We start from the raw sequence: 17,534 nt of genomic DNA on the forward strand, positions 1-17,534 counted from the left end.
TAAGGATTAACCTCTAAAAAAGGAAGCATTGAATTACTGCAGAAGGTTGAGGACCTTGAAGGCTATGCTGGACTGAGACAGTAAAGGTAACGTATGCATAATCCTTTAGACTTAGGGTTAATTGCTTCTGGTTCTTGTGTAATGGCAATCCGATTTAGGACTGCAATCTTCAGAAAATTATTTAGAGTTTCCATGCCTTTAGTCATTTGAAAAGATTGCTAACATCTTTAGAAAGAGATTCAAGGAGGACCACCATCATTAAAGCCACCTGTTATATATGGCATTGGGATAAAGCCTACTCTGTGAAGTCCTAGAGAACTGTGCCTACTGCTTTTATTTGTAATGTTCAGTAAAGAGAGACTTTATTTGTTGTAATCAAGATGGCTTGGTCATTGGTCTCCACACACTGACCCTGGACCCCTGTTCTTCTGCCTTGCACTCTGCTACCTCTTCAACTAACATTAAAGGTACCTCAGCCACAACCTGGCAGGAAACCCCAAAGTCCAAGGTGTGCCGTAAGGCCTCTTTCACACGGGCATTGCGTGTGAGGGCCGGACAAGATGCGGGTGCTTTGCAGGAAAATGCACAATTTTTCTGCGTGAGTGCAAAGCGTTTTAATGCGTTTTGCACACGCATGAAAAAAATCGGCATCTTTGGTACCCAGACCCGAACTTCTTCACAGAAGTTCGGTGATCGGTGTTGTGTAGATTTTATTATTTTCCCTTATAACATGGTTATAAGGGAAAATAATAGCATTCTTAATACAGAATGCTTAGTAAAATGTCCATTGAGGTGTTAAAAATAATAAACAAATTTAACTCACCCCATCCACTTGATCGTGTAGCGGATCTCCACTTCTTTCTACTTTCTTCAGGACCTGGCTAAAGGACCTTTGATGACATCCATCACCATGATGACAGACCATGTGATGAGCGCAGTGACGCCACCACAGGTCCTTTTCATGAAAAAAGAAATAAGACATGCCAGGCTGAGTGTTCAAGTGGATTAAGGTGAGATTATTAGTTGTTTTTTATTTCTTAACCCCTCCATCACTATTTTACTAAGCCTTCTGTATTAAGAATGCTATTATTTTCCCTTATAACCATGTTATAAGGGAAAATAATAAAGATCGGGGTCCCATCCCAATCGTCTCCTAGCAACCATGCGTGAAAATTTCACCGCATCCGCACTTGCTTGCGGATGCTTGCGATATTCACGCAGCCCCATTCACTTCTTTGGGGCCTGCTTTGCGTGAAAAAAGCACAATATAGAGCTTGCTGCGGTTTTCACTCAACGCACCAGTGATGCGTGAAAATCACCACTCATGTACACAGCCCCATTGAAGTGAATGGGTCCGGATTCAGTGCGGGTGCAATGCGTTCACCTCATGCATTGCACCCGCACTTAATTCTCGCACGTGTGAAAGGCCCTAAGGGGCAGAAGGCTTGTGCCCTTCCATTCACTGCATGCGTGGCCTGACAGAGCGCTGGAGGAGGAATTATCCATCATGAGGACTACAACCATCCTCATTCCTGCGGTCACCACTTCCATCCTCTCCACCCCAAGGGATGGTGCATGGCACTATCTACAGAATGTTGTACGTGGGCCAACTCCAATACCCTTTATTAAGTTCTGCTTGTTTTTAAACATTTTGACATTTGAGTAGTTTATGGCAGTGCTGCTTGGTTATCATGTAGTCATGACTAGCATTACATGTGTATTGTATTTAGCCATGAATTACACTTTAACAAACCTGAAGTTATTTTGTGGTGGGCAGACTTACCATTTGACTATCTAACTGGTCGAGTTGCTCAGTAGATACTACATCAAGGATATTATATGGGACGTATCCCTCCTGCCCAATCCTGTTTCTTAATTTCCACCACTGCTTATTGTCCTCCAGAACCTACAAAACAAGAGTACAAGTTCTTACACATACAGATTCTCCATGTAACTAACACTGACTTGTTTTATTTGCCTTATAGAAGCCTTTTATCATAAATCAAGCTTACCTCCAGGACGTCATCTTTGAGGACTGACAGCTCATTGGCATTTCTAGCGGTGAAGTCATAGCAAATTTTGGCGCATTTCTGTGGCTGTGCCGGCACTGGTGCATTATAACTGTTTATAAGAGAGATGCACATATGTATAGGTATTTTGCTTTGTCCATTTTTGACCATGAATCTTTTATTATTTATGGATATGCCCATAAGATTTGACAACATTAGGGATTAACGTTTAAATCACCACCCACCTGGTGAGTTTTGGGCTTGTGTTATACTTTATTTCTGGAGGAAGGTTCGGTTGTTTAAATGTTGGTGTCCTATAAGGATTTCCATTAGGAGGAGGAAGCTGAAAGACAATATAAGGGCATTGCAGGTTGATCAATTCTGTTTGCTTAGACTTTTGGCAAGATAATGAAACAGAAAAAATCTGTTCCTGGGTTCAAGATTTTCCTTTGGCTTTGGTGGCTACAAACATCAGTATTCATTAAGAAAAGGCTGCCAAAATGATATCATTAGTATGTGTCAGGTAGGACCTATCTGCTCTCCTACACTCCGGCACATTGCAGAGATCCTAGAAAAGATGCTCCAGTATTTTACTTAATGAAGAACTAGTCTTTAATACCAAAGGTAAATTAAATCAATTAGTTTAAATAATTAAGACAGCTGATGGTAACTCTCATACGTGCAAAGGTAAACCAAGTTGATGTTGGACAAATGATCCAATTTTTTGAGAGTTTAGGTCGAAAGTGAAAACTCTGTTGTGCCTACATGGGTGGTGAGAAAGTCACTAGCAAGCATGGAAACTAGTAGGACTCTCAAAATCTCTCTGAGGCCTATAGGATAGCTTCTGAAATACCTACCACAACATTCATTACTGCTCATGCCAGCACTTTTGGCACGCTAACCAGAGATATAGTAAAAGCAAAGGGAGTAATGTGAAGGCAAAGGATGGAAACAATTGACAGCATTAAAGGAGTTGCCCAAAGTATTTACAAATAAGCCCAGATCCAAGAATTATGGTCATCAGTTGAATCCCCTTCTACTTCCAGCACTGCCGCTCTGGTCCTCCTTGCTGGGATTCATTTACTTGGCTGTAGCGATGACATGTGCAATGGGAGCCTCCACCTAGGGCCCTCTATATTGCGACCCAGATGTAGGAAATGCCGAGTGGTATGTTGCGGCCTAAAATGTCCCTTTATGGTAAGTGAGTGTCACGGTGCTCCTAACTGGATACGGTTGGACCCCAGGTGTTGGCTCCGGAGCAGCAAATAGGGGAGATAATTGAAGGATTTAAAAGAAAGAAATTTGAGCCCAGACCAATGTAGTTAAATAGCAGCTTTACTTTGGTAAACGTTTCTCCAAACAGTTTCAGGCTTTGTCTTGGTCCAAGCAGGTTTTTGCATTAAACTCTGGCAGGCAAACTCGTCTCTGCTACATATGTTTCTCTCTGGCTCTGCTGTTCTGACAGGCTGGCTGTATAACTTAGCTTCTTCTATATGCTGCACTTTCTCTCTTTGTAGTCTGGTCTGTCTCTAGATTAGGCCAGGGGACTTTCCTCCTGGCCACGGAGGCTTCAAGCTTTGGCCTCCATGAACAGCAGAGCCTAGGGTGCTCCGGCTGGCCTGTCTTGGGCACGTCCAGCAGAGACATCCCAAGCACACCTTTCCTTGGCAGGGGGTAAGCTGGAACTAACTACAATTCGTCCCCACCCTTCCTGCAGGAAGTGGAACTCACCCACTCCTCCACAAAAGGGGGTTAAAATGAAATGGAGTGAAATGGAAAGCTCCATTCTATCTAACTACTGCTCTGCCGTGTTTGCTGCCACCTGCTGATGAACCAGGCATATTACATGTGAACATAACGATTGCAAACATTAGAAATAGGAATGCACAGTGTATCAGACCTGAAATAAAAACACAAGATGACATTATATCAGCCTATTAGAGACAGTAGCGGGGTGAAGAAGTGGTAATGCCATTCTGGGGCGTTACACATGCCCACATACCCTACGTCTTTGTTATAGCCAATCAGTGGCCTGAGCGGTATACGGTATGTGACCCCCCAGTGATTGGGTTGCAGCAGTGGCATGAGGTATACGAGCAAGTCATTGCTGCAGAAAAGTAAACAAAGCCTGGTGGGGTGGACCAGAGCAATCGTGTCGGAAGCAGAGGGGATTTAAACCAGTGAGCATACAGTAGCTTCTTTAAATTTTTAAGCACTATCCCAGGTTTTAGGTTTTTAATAACTCAATCAACCCCTTTAAGTGATTAACCTACCTCTTCTAGGAAAAGGGGTTTAATAGGCTCTGGTGGGTGTCCCATATCTTGCTCCCAAGGTGCTCCCTGGAAGATGTCTATTGGAGGTATCCATCCATTATTAAATCTTGGTATGTACTGTGGAATTAAAGGTTCCTTTGGCCACTCTGCCCTGAAAAATGTAAAAAGGCAAAATTAATTCGTTGCTTTAATTTAAAAAACCTACTGAAGATTGTACAAATAAAGTTGAATACGATAGCTGTCACAAATTGTACATGTTCCATACCGATATACTTAAAGGCTATGTACACCTTTGGGAGCAATTTATTTATTATTGCATTGTATTGATTTTGAGCTAAAAATATTTTTTGTCAATAGTTTTTTTAACCACTGTCTTCATGCAGCCTTGAGTATCTGTAGTAGCAGGATCTGAATTTTCACTCTATTCTGTCAGGCAGCTTACCTGACAGGCTTCTTAACTAAATAAGTGTTTACGACCTTTAAGTAATTTAGAGATAAGGTTTAAAAGAGATTCTTCACTTGGTTAGTTTAAGTTGATTTAGATATCTCAATTGCGGTCAGCATTGGCTAGGGTTGGGGATAAAACACGGTTGTTAATTGATACTAGCACACTATTTGAGGTTATGATGGGAGACCAGCATCAATCTTTGAGGATCTCCCAACTTTACAAGACTTTACTTAAGACACTGTTTGGAAGGGGAATTTTCCCCGGCCAGAAGGCGTTGGAAAATCTCTGTTCTAATACTGTCACAATGGATTGGGAAAATATATGTGGGAATTTAAGATGGGTATCTCACAATTTTAATCATGTAGTGGTCCAGTTTAATATTATACATAGAATATATATAACCCCGATATGGTTAAAATAAATGTGGTTTAAGGCCTCATGCACACGACCGTATTTTTTTGCGGTCCGCAAAACGGGGTTCCGTTTTTCCGTGATCCGTGACCGTTTTTTCGTCCGTGGGTCTTCCTTGATTTTTGGAGGATCCACGGACAAGAAAAAAAAGTCGTTTTGGTGTCCGCCTGGCCGTGCGGAGCCAAACGGATCCGTCCTGAATTACAATGCAAGTCAATGGGGACGGATCCGTTTGACGTTGACACAATATGGTGCAATTTCAAACGGATCCGTCCCCCATTGACTTTCAATGTAAAGTCAGGAGTTAATATACCATAGGATCGGAGTTTTCTCCAATCCGATGGTATATTTTAACTTGAAGCGTCCCCATCACCATGGGAACGCCTCTATGTTAGAATATACTGTCGGATTTGAGTTACATCGTGAAACTCAAATCCGACAGTATATTCTAACACAGAGGCGTTCCCATGGTGATGGGGACGCTTCAGGTTAGAATATACTAAAAGAACTGTGTACATGACTGCCCCCTGCTGCCTGGCAGGTGCTGCCAGGCAGCAGGGGGCAGACCCCCCCCTGTAGTTAACACATTGGTGGCCAGTGTGGCCGCCCCCCCCTCCCTCCCCTATAGTATAGCTGCGATCTCTGCGTCCGGCCGGGAGCTCCTCCTACTGGTAAGTGACAGGTCCGGCCGAGAGCTCCTCCTACTGGTAAGTGACAGGTCCGGCCGGGAGCTCCTCCTACTGGTAAATGACATGACCTGTCACTTACCAGTAGGAGGAGCTCCCGGCCGGACCTGTCACTTACCAGTAGGAGGAGCTCCCGGCCGGACGCAGAGATCGCAGCTCGCAGGTAAGTATAATGGACCTGGTTCTACAAATTGCTAAGTAACCATGGCAACCTGGACTGCAGTAGCGTCCTGGTTGCCATGGTTACCGATCGGAGCCCCAGCGATTAAACTGGGGCTCCGATCGGTACACTCCGCTGCCACCAATGATAGGGGGGAGATTTTAATTAGGAGGGGGAGGGAGGGGAGAAGGCCCACTGGCCACCAACGAGTTAACTACAGGGGAGGGAGGGGGGGCCCACTGGCCACCAACGAGTTAACTACAGGGGAGGGAGGGGGGCCGGCCGCACTGGCCACCAATGAGTTAACTACAGGGGAGGGGGGGCCCACTGGCCACCAATGAGTTAACTACAGGGGAGGGAGGGGGGGGCTGGCCACCAATGTGTTAACTACAGGGGGGGGGGGCTGCCCCCTGCTGCCTGGCAGCACCTTCCAGGCAGCAGGGGGCAGTCATGTACACAGTTCTTTTAGTATATTCTAACCTGAAGCGTCCCCATCACCATGGGAACGCCTCTGTGTCAGAATATACTGTCGGTTCTGAGTTTTCACGAAGTGAAAACTCAGCTATGAAAAAGCTTTTATGCAGACGGATCTTCGGATCCGTCTGTATAAAAACTAACCTACGGCCACGGATCATGGACACGGATGCCAATCTTGTGTGCATCCGTGTTCTTTCACGGACCCATTGACTTGAATGGGTCCGTGAACCGTTGGCCGTGAAAAAAATAGGACAGGTCATATTTTTTTCACGGCCAGGAAACACGGATCACGGATGCGGCTGCCAAACGGTGCATTTTCCGATTTTTCCACGGACCCATTGAAAGTCAATGGGTCAGCGGAAAAAAACCGAAAACGGCACAACGGCCACGGGTGCACACAACGGTCGTGTGCATGAGGCCTAAGGGAAACGGCAAACTGTCCAAGGTGTGATATACCAGTGGCAGATTTTCTCCACATGTTTTGGTCATGTCTGGAAATCAGCAAGTATTGGAGCTCCATTTATGAAGTTATATGTCAGAAAATGAAGGTCTTAGAGAAAATCAAAAGATGTGTCAGACCACTTGTTCAAGTGGTCTCACACATCTTTTGATTTTCTCTACTAATTTCTTTCCTGGAATCTTGGAATTGAGACAGGAAGAGACCAAGGCAGCAGCACGGCATTCCCTGATGCTGGTGGGGATAGATACCAGCTAAGGCATATATAGTTGTTGTGACTCCTCACAACAACCTCCGGTAAGAGAAATACGCACCATATAACTTTAGTATTCATAAGGTGTTACCACACATGAGGCGCTGTGCTTTTTTGTCTTTCTCTTGTATAGAAAATTAGTGTAGTGATTCCCCTGACTCCACAGTGCTGGCTATTAAGTGATATCTCTATGGTGAACTGCACTAAGGATACAAGGACACTCCTTATTAAAATAATGTTCCTGGCCAGATTATTAATTACAAGGGTATGGTTCTCAAATAACTCTCCAAGGCTAAATGCATGGGTGAATTTGGTTAACAAAGTTAAAAGATATGAATACATTTTATATAAACAAAGGAATAGTGAAGAAAAATGGAGGAAGATATGGCTTGGCTGGAGGTACTGAGGAATAATGGGGCCTGATAGCGAAAACAAAGTCCTGTTTGAGAGGGATATGCTGGATTCCCCCCCTTGCCCTTCTTTTTTTTTTAGAGATACACCACAAAACAAGGGAGGGAAGGCTGGGATGGGATGGGTTAGGTTGATTAAGGGTTTAAATGATGCATATGGTTGTAATTAATATATTAATATTCTTGTTCTATTGAGTGGTCCCTAACACTAGTTCCTACCTGTTTATGGGCCATGACAGCCACACATAGTCCAGGGAATGCAGGTCAGCGTGCACGCCAAGCACACTCTGCTTTTAACCCCGTCCGGTGCCATTACAGCTTTCATCGGATCCAGGGATGCAAGTACCAACATGCACGCTGAGCCCACCATATACTTCTCCTGGAGCCAAATGGCTACTGGTAGGTTCTAGATAAGCAGACTCAGTTTTATACTGACTTTAAAACCAGCCTCCAGGACAGATTGACTGGTCAGGTGTGCATGACTGCATGGAGATCGCCACGCCTCCAATATTGTAGTATATATTGGAGGCGTGGCGATCTCCTTGGAGTCATGCACACCTGACCAGTCAATCTGTCCTGGAGGCTGGTTTTAAAGTCAGTATAAAACTGAGTCTGCTTATATAGAACCTACCAGTAGCCATTTGGCTCCAGGAGAAGTATATGGTGGGCTCAGCGTGCATGTTGGTACTTGCATCCCTGGATCCGATGAAAGCTGTAATGGCACCGGACGGGGTTAAAAGCAGAGTGTGCTTGGCGTGCACGCTGACCTGCATTCCCTGGACTTTGTCATGGCTGTCATGGCCCATAAACAGGTAGGAACTAGTGTTAGGGACCACTCAATAGAGGCGACCTTGACGTGGTGAGTGGCTTATTACGCTTTGGCCAAAATGTACACCAATGCCTCATCCAGCATGGAGGCAAGGTTTATTAGATGACTGGCACAAAGTGTAAGTAAAAAGTACCATTCACACAGCTAGACAGTTAACCCTTTGTGACAGAAGGGCTTAATATTTTTAATAAAGACCAACTGAAAGAAATGCTTTTTAGCCCCAAATGAGTAAAATGCAATATTAAATAAATTACCCACGAAGCTGTAGATAAAAGATTAAAATGAGAATCTATTCCACTTACCTTGATTTTGTCCATCTCTCTCCCAAACTGTGCCAGATTTGCATTTCCTTTGGAGTTAGATGACCCCTCAGGAAGTCAGTGGCATCCTTCGACAAGAGAGGACAGGTGATAGATCTTCCTAACTCTGGTCCTCCAGAGCACTGAATTATCTACAAGAAGGAACATCAAGCAGATTGTAGTGTGTTAGCAAACTTCACATCTTAAAGTGTCTTTATATAAGTAGTGCTGGCTTTTTTTTATCCCTGTGATAAGATCTATGCATACATTCTATAGCTTTCAGCTTTGTAGTTTAGTTGGCTTCTGACTTCAGATATCAGATTTCATTTGGTTGCATAAATACCTAGGTATATAATGCACATATAATTCATCCCTAGATTAAAATTTCAGAAAAATGTAAAACCATGGATGGACGGTATAAAAAGCTATGAACATCCTGGTGTCAACTTTTATAGACACAAATAAAGTTTCTGTGTGATACCAGGAATAAATGAGCAGCAGTCCCAAAAAGTCGTAGGGGGTCCCTTCTCCAATAAGATCCAAAAGAGTACATACATATGGGTCCGCGCTAAACTTGAATGGGGAGTGTTTCACAAACAGGAAGTCTTCACGGAGATTTCACAGCTTCACAGATGCATCCCCAGTATATGGTCTCAATACCAACCAGCAAAGCGACTTCCTTCAAGAGGAACAGATCATAGTGCAATACCCGAATCTTTTTTAAAAGGTATAATTTATTGTACTTACAATAAAACAACTTGCATATAGCGTGTAAACTCGCCCGACCCGGGTTTCACCTTCGCTTCGTCTGGGGCGTCACAATCAAATCCACCCGAACTCTGATCTCATGAGCTTAGGGTACTATGTCATTTCCGGTTTCCAGAATAAAAGTTAGTACAAAATCTCATAATGTTCTCATATATAAAAATAAAATACACGGCATATATTCAAACACTTACAGCGATAAATGCAGAAATCACTCTGTCACTACTCATTAGCACAAAACACACTGGCATCGCGTGGCATATACACATGCCCTAAGGCGACAGCATGATCGTAGATCCGCCAGTTGGTGCCCTGTACCTAGAGTGCATACCAATCTTCAGGTTCGAGCGGTGGGCAGTACAATGACTTGCCGTGTGTGAATATTAAAATATATATATGAAGGATATGGAAATCTAAAACCCCTACAGCTACCTAAAGGCACCTAATATATCCCCATTACCTTATACCATCTATTATCCCACCCTCTACCATTCAAGGAAGAAGACTATGAATACTATACTGGTAACCTAATAGAATGTTGTTATATTAATCCATACCGACAGCTTTCATGTCCCATTCAATGTTGAGGCCTTTGGGATGTAGCGTATTTAATTCATAAATCCACTGTGCTTCCCACTTATTTATTTGTTTCACCGCATCCCCACCTCTCCAGTTCTTGTGTACGTGTTCATCCCCCACAAATCTCAGTCCTGCAGGATTTTTTGGGTGAACTTTTTTAAAATGTGCGGATACACTATGGGTTTCAAGACCTCTTCTTATGTTTCCAATATGTACACTAATTCAAATTTTACGTTTCCTTAGGGTTCTACCCACTTATTATAACCTTCAGGGGCACTCTAGCACATAAATTACCCCTGCAGACTCACAAGATAGGTGTCCTCTCACTTTCATTTCTTTTTGGCTGGAACACAAAAATATTACATTTTGTGTCCTGCATTTCTTATCTGCCATTGATCTATTTTTGCAGCCGGAACAAAAACCACACCACACAAAATTATTCTTGGTGGTAGCCTTAGTCTTTTTCTTCAAACTCCCCTGTACTATTTTAGTGCGTACCGTAGGGGCCCTTCTGAAGATAAACGGTGGTTTCTCCGGAATCATTGTGCCAATGACCGCATCATTTTTCAGGACTCTCCAATTACTCTGGATTATTTGTTTAATCTTGGGACATAGGGCTGAATACGTGGTTTTAAGAAAAAGAAAAAGGAGAAGGACCTCCACTAGAAAGGATGACTAATAAATCGTTTGATGCATGTATCTTTACAGAGGAAGATGTTCTAAGTTTGCTGTCTAAGGTGAAGACAAATAAGTCACAGGGGCCTGATGAGATACACCCAAAATTATTAAAAGAGCTTAGTGGTGAGCTGGCAAAACCGTTAACAGATTTATTTAACCAATCATTAGTAACAGGAGTCGTCCCGGAAGATTGGAAATTGGCAAATGTCGTGCCCATTCACAAGAAAGGTAGTAGGGAGGAATCGAGCAACTATAGACCACTGAGTCTGACATCAATAGTAGGCAAATTAATGGAAACACTATTAAAGCATAGGATTGTGGAACATCTAAAATCCCATGGATTGCAAGATGAAAAACAACATGGGTTTACTTCAGGGAGATCATGTCAAACAAATCTTATAGATTTTTTTGACTGGGTGACTAAAATAATAGACGGTGGAGGTGCAGTAGACATCGCATATCTAGATTTTAGTAAGGCTTTTGACACTGTCCCACATAGAAGACTTATCAATAAACTGCAGTCATTGAGCATGGACTCCCATATTGTTGAGTGGATTAGGCAGTGGCTGAGGGACAGACAACAGAGGGTTGTAGTCAATGGAGAACATTCAAAACAAGGTCATGTTACAACTGGGGTTCCACAGGGATCTGTACTGGGACCGATTTTGTTTAATATCTTCATAAGTGATATTGCAAAAGGCCTTGATGGTAAGGTTTGTCTTTTTGCTGATGACACAAAGATATGTAACAGGGTTGATGTTCCTGGAGGGAAACGCCAAATGGAAAAGGATTTAGGAAAACTAGAAGAATGGTCAGAACTCTGGCAACTGAAATTTAATGTGGATAAGTGCAAGATAATGCACCTGGGGCGTAAAAACCCAAGGGCAGAATATAGAATATTTGACACAGTCCTGACCTCAGTATCTGAGGAAAGGGATTTAGGAGTAATTATTTCAGAAGACTTAAAGGTGGGAAGACAATGTAATAGAGCAGCAGGAAATGGCAGCAGAATGCTTGGATGTATAGGGAGAGGTATAAGCAGTAGAAAGAGTGAAGTGCTTATGCCGCTGTACAGAACACTGGTGAGACCTCACTTGGAGTATTGTGCGCAGTACTGGAGGCCATATCTCCAGAAGGATATAGATACTCTAGAGAGAGTTCAGAGAAGAGCTACTAAACTAGTACATGGATTGCAGGATAAAACTTACCAGGAAAGGTTAAAGGACCTTAATATGTATAGCTTGGAAGAAAGAAGAGACAGAGGGGATATGATAGAAACTTTTAAATACATAAAGGGAATCAACTCGGTAAAGGAGGAGAGCATATTTAAAAGAAGAAAAACTACCACAAGAGGACACAGTTTTAAATTAGAGGGGCAAAGGTTTAAAAGTAATATAAGGAAGTATTACTTTACTGAGAGAGTAGTGGATGCATGGAATAGCCTTCCTGCAGAAGTGGTAGCTGCAAATACAGTGAAGGGGTATAAGCATGCATGGGATACGCATAAGGCTATCCTTCATATAAGATAGGGCCAGGGACTATTCATAGGATTCAGATATATTGGGCAGACTAGATGGGCCAAATGGTTCTTATCTGCCGACACATTCTATGTTTCTATGTTTCTATGTTTAAACGCCCATTTGTATTTGTCAGTATTTTTATTTCTATTATCCTTTTTAGCAATATTGTTCTCGCCAATTGCACTTCTCTGTTCTTCTAGCAACTCCTTATTATACCCCTTTTCTCTGAACCTATTTAAAATGATAGTACTCTGTACCTCATAATCTTCCTGACGGGAACAATTCCTTTTTATGCGCTGGAACTGACCGTTAGGGACCTTTTGTAACCATGGGCTATAGTGACAGCTAGTTGCGTCAATATACCCATTCCTATCCGTGGGTTTAAAAAAAGTTTTGGTTGTTATACACTGATTTGTTATCGATATTTCCAGGTCAAGGAAATTAACCTTGACCTTGCTAGTATCCTCAGTGAACTTAATATTCCAATGGCTACTGTTAATATGCCTTATAAAACACATGAGAGAGGACTCGTCATCACCCTTCCAAATGCACAGGCAGTCGTCGATGTATCTTTTCCATAGAATCCCTCCTGCTCCTTCTTTTTGTATAAGTGGGGTGATGAAAAATTGTTCCCAATAAGACGTCGATGTATCTTTTCCATAGAATCAACATCCCTCCTGCTCCTTCTTTTTGTATAAGTGGGGTGATGAAAAATTGTTCCCAATAAGACATAAAAAGATTGGCAAAACTGGGTGCGAATTTCGCACCCATCGCCACTCCAGATGTCTGTAAATAGAAAGAATCACCATACCAAAAATAATTATGGGTCAAACAATAGTCTATACATTTTAAAATAAACTCTTTCTGATCCTTTTCCATATGCTCATCCTTATCCATAAAAAACTTCCCTGCCTCCAATCCCTTATCATTTGGAATTATAGTATACAGCGATGTGACATCTGCTGTCATCAGATGCACATCATCTGTGACTGTACCCAACTCCTTCAGAACTTTCAGAACATGACCTGTATCTTTAAGGTATTTTTTTTAAACCCACGGATAGGAATGGGTATATTGACGCAACTAGCTGTCACTATAGCCCATGGTTACAAAAGGTCCCTAACGGTCAGTTCCAGCGCATAAAAAGGAATTATTCCCATCAGGAAGATTATGAGGTACAGAGTACTATCATTTTAAATAGGTTCAGAGAAAAGGGGTATAATGAGGAGTTGCTAGAAGAACAGAGAAGGGCAATTGGCGAGAACAATATTGCTAAAAAGGATAATAGGAATAAAAATACTGACAAATACAAATGGGCGTTTAAAACCACGTATTCAGCCCTATGTCCCAGGATTAAACAAATAATCCAGAGTAATTGGAGAGTCCTAAAAAATGATGCGGTCATTGGCACAATGATTCCGGAGAAACCACCGTTTATCTTCTGAAGGGCCCCTACGGTACGCACTAAAATAGTACAGGGGAGTTTGAAGAAAAAGACTAAGGCTACCACCAAGAATAAATTTTGTGTGGTGTGGTTTTTGTTCCGGCTTCAAAAATAGATCGATGGCAGATAAGAAATGCAGGACACAAAATGTCATATTTTTGTGTTCCAGCCAAAAAGAAATGAAAGTGAGAGGAAACCTATCTTGTGAGTCTGCAGGGGTAATTTATGTGCTAGAGTGCCCCTGCAGGTTATAATATGTGGGTAGAACCCTAAGGAAAAGTAAAATTTGAATTAGTGAACATATTGGAAACATAAGAAGAGGTCTTGAAACCCATAGTGTATCCGCACATTTTAAAAAAGTTCACCCAAAAAATCCTGCAGGACTGAGATTTGTGGGGGATGAACACGTACACAAGAACTGGAGAGGTGGGGATGCGGTGAAACAAATAAATAAGTGGGAAGCACAGTGGATTTATGAATTAAATACGCTACATCCCAAAGGCCTCAACATTGAATGGGACATGAAAGCTGTCAGTATGGATTACTATAACAACATTCTATTAGGTTACCAGTATAGTATTCATAGTCTTCTTCCTTGAATGGTAGAGGGTGGGATAATAGATGGTATAAGGTAATGGGGATATATTAGGTGCCTTTAGGTAGCTGTAGGGGTTTTAGATTTCCATATCCTTCATATATATATTTTAATATTCACACACGGCAAGTCATTGTACTGCCCACCGCTCGAACCTGAAGATTGGTATGCACTCTAGGTACAGGGCACCAACTGGCGGATCTACGATCATGCTGTCGCCTTAGGGCATGTGTATATGCCACGCGATGCCAATGTGTTTTGTGCTAGTGAGTAGTGACAGAGTGATTTCTGCATTTATCGCTGTAAGTGTTTGAATATATGCTGTGTATTTTATTTTTATATATGAGAACATTATGAGATTTTGTATAAACTTTTATTCTGGAAACCGGAAATGACATAGTACCCTAAGCTCATGAGATCAGAGTTCGGGTGGATTTGATTGTGACGCCCCAGATGAAGCGAAGGCGAAACCCGGGTCGGGCGAGTTTACACGCTATATGCAAGTTGTTTTATTGTAAGTACAATAAATTATACCTTTTAAAAAAGATTCGGGTATTGCACTATGATCTGTTCCTCTTGAAGGAAGTCGCTTTGCTGGTTGGTATCAAGACCATATACTGGGGATGCATCTGTGAAGCTGTGAAATCTCCATGAAGACTTCCTGTTTGTGAAACACTCCCCATTCAAGTTTAGCGCGGACCCATATGCATGTACTCTTTTGTCAACTTTTATAGATCAGTTGTGAAAGTAATTACCAATTCCAGTGGTGCAAAAAGAAAATGGACCAGTTCAGCTGAACTAGGTTTCTGGATATGTTTTCTTAACTTGGCCTGAAAAGGAACATGGTAATGTTCTGTTAAAGTAAACAGTCTTCAGAAGTCATTAATATTTTTGATATGCATAAAAAACTGCTTATCTAACTTACAATTGTAACAGCTTGTGCAACGTGGGGCACCCCATTAGAAGGGTTGCCCAGCCAATATATATTTTTTTGTCTTCAGAATGGCATAAAGAAACAAAAGAGATACTTCACTGATTTCCCACCGCTCCTGTTTTAATTCTCTTTGGTCTCCAGTTCCTGGTTCCTCTCAAAACAGAGGAAAAGACCCACCTTAGCTAGTCATTGGCTGATCGATCAGATACAGACCAGTAGAACGTCAGAACGTGAGCTTAGATTAGTATGTCTTCTTTGATTTTTTTTTTTTTATGCCATTCTGATTTATTTCTTTTTCTATTGGCCAAGCCATCTCCTTTAAACTTGAGGAAACATCTTTGGAAAATATTCTTAAGACATATTTTTTGCAGTAAAGTTCTTCCACTGCCATAAACCTTTTGAGGTGCTTGCATCTGGATTGAGGCAGAAGTAAATTTTTTAAATTAAAACATGTTATGAAACAAATAATTTAACAGTCTTCCTGGTCAAAAGCACCACACGAAGCTTCTTGGGACAATTTTGGACTTCTCTATGTGTAAGGTATGTGTACAAAGTGTCATAGGAATGAGGCAAATTAAGTCATGTCAAAGAATTGACTACATTGCTGAAAGTGGTTCTTACCAACAGGTTGAAGGCCAGCTTGAATTTCTGATAACACTCTATGAACTCTAGCTCATTAGGTGGTCTAGATTGTAACTCTGTGATGTGGAAGAAGAAAGTTGATTATTGGATGAAACAGCAAGTTTGTTTCGTAAGAATCTTAATATATTTTTGAGTTTACTTATATATTGTACTTGGAATAAAATTTTATATAGTGTAAAACATTCAACAGTAGCCACCAAGTCTTTACAGAATGTATATTAAAGGTGGATTACCTCCTGTTCCTTTCTTTTTGTTCTTTTTGCCTTTCTTTCCCATGTTTTCTAACTTTTCCAAAAAAAACTCTATGTCATCCATCGTGCAGTTTAGGCATTGCTAGAATGGCGATACACAGAAATTATTACTGCAATGCATACATCTTTTTTTTTATGTTTATAGTTTTTATTTTCATATTCAATGAAACATAGCAATTAGTTACAGAATAAAGTATAACATGGTATAATGCACAAAATACCAGCGAGAAACAGGATTCATCATGTATGTAAAGGGTGGCAAACATAAAATGACACGGCTCTACAGGTTTAAATTAAAAGCAGAATGAAGATTAGAACACTTATTAAAGCTTGTATTCGAGTTGTCTCTTCAAACATGTTTCTGGAAAACTTACATATGTCTGATTATGTTGGAGCAGAGATAAAGTATGCTTTTGGCAGAATTGACCTACTCTGCTGTGTATGGATCCAATTGATTGTCCTTCAATTGCAGATGCCAGGGGCAAGAAGAATTGTGTGTGCTGGATTTCAAAAGTCCCAATCCATTTCATTGAAATTTACAGGTACGCTCCACCAAGGGAGTATGTATCTCTATCATTGTATTTATCTGTCTTTGTAGGTTTGTAGCAATAGATCAAAAGATCTACATAGATCTAGGCTTATCCCATGATACTATGCTACAGTAAGAACAGAATGCAGTAGATATGTCAACAGTCACCAGAACATATAGAGAAAACATATGTGCTACATAGATATTCAGCCAGCCCATGGGGAAGTTTTTAGATGCACACATTGCTGTGCTGTATCAATGATGACTACACTTGTACGATATCAAATACATGAGTATACGGTATGTACATACAGTATGTCATCTAAAGTATCTGTGTACATGCATCATACTAGTACACAGGGGAAATAATTGAGGAATTTAAAAGAAATGAATTTGAGTCCAGACCTTGTATGTAGTTGAATAGCAGCTTTACTTTGGTAAACGTTTCTCCAAACAGTTTCAGGCTTTGTCTTGGTCCCAGCAGGCTTTAGCATTAAACTCTGGCAGACAAACTCGTCTCTGCTACATCTGTTTCAATCTGGCTCTGCTGTACTGACAGGCTGGCTGTATAACTTAGCTTCTTCTATATGCTGCACTTTCTCTCTAGATTAGGCCAGGGGACTTTCCTCCTGGTCACTGAGACTTCAAGCTTTGGCCTCTATGACCCGCAGAGCCTAGGGTGCTCCGGCTTGCCCGTCTTGGGAACGTCCAGCAGAGACATGCCAAGCACACCTTTCCTTGGCAGGGGGTAAGCTGGAACTAACTACAATTTGTCCCCACCCTTCCTGCAGGAAGTGGGACTCGCCCACTTCTCCACAGAGGGTCGTTAAAATGAAATGGAAAGCTCCATTCTATCTAACTACTGCTCTGCCGTGTTTGCTGCCA

The 17,534-nt window shown here is 41.7% G+C and overlaps 1 long non-coding RNA gene across 1 annotated transcript; it reads right to left on the bottom strand.

The window, feature by feature from the left end:
* Positions 1 to 2,437: 2,437 nt before the first annotated feature.
* On the bottom strand, positions 2,438 to 8,781 carry LOC120981235. The gene is made up of 3 exons (XR_005774652.1): positions 8,716 to 8,781; positions 4,283 to 4,433; positions 2,438 to 2,471 (listed from the first exon to the last, which is right to left on the bottom strand). It is a non-coding gene; the product is annotated as an uncharacterized LOC120981235 (long non-coding RNA).
* Positions 8,782 to 17,534: the final 8,753 nt, after the last annotated feature.

The sequence above is a fragment of the Bufo bufo genome, chromosome 10, assembly GCF_905171765.1.
Source record: "Bufo bufo chromosome 10, aBufBuf1.1, whole genome shotgun sequence".
Classification (NCBI taxonomy): domain Eukaryota; kingdom Metazoa; phylum Chordata; class Amphibia; order Anura; family Bufonidae; genus Bufo; species Bufo bufo.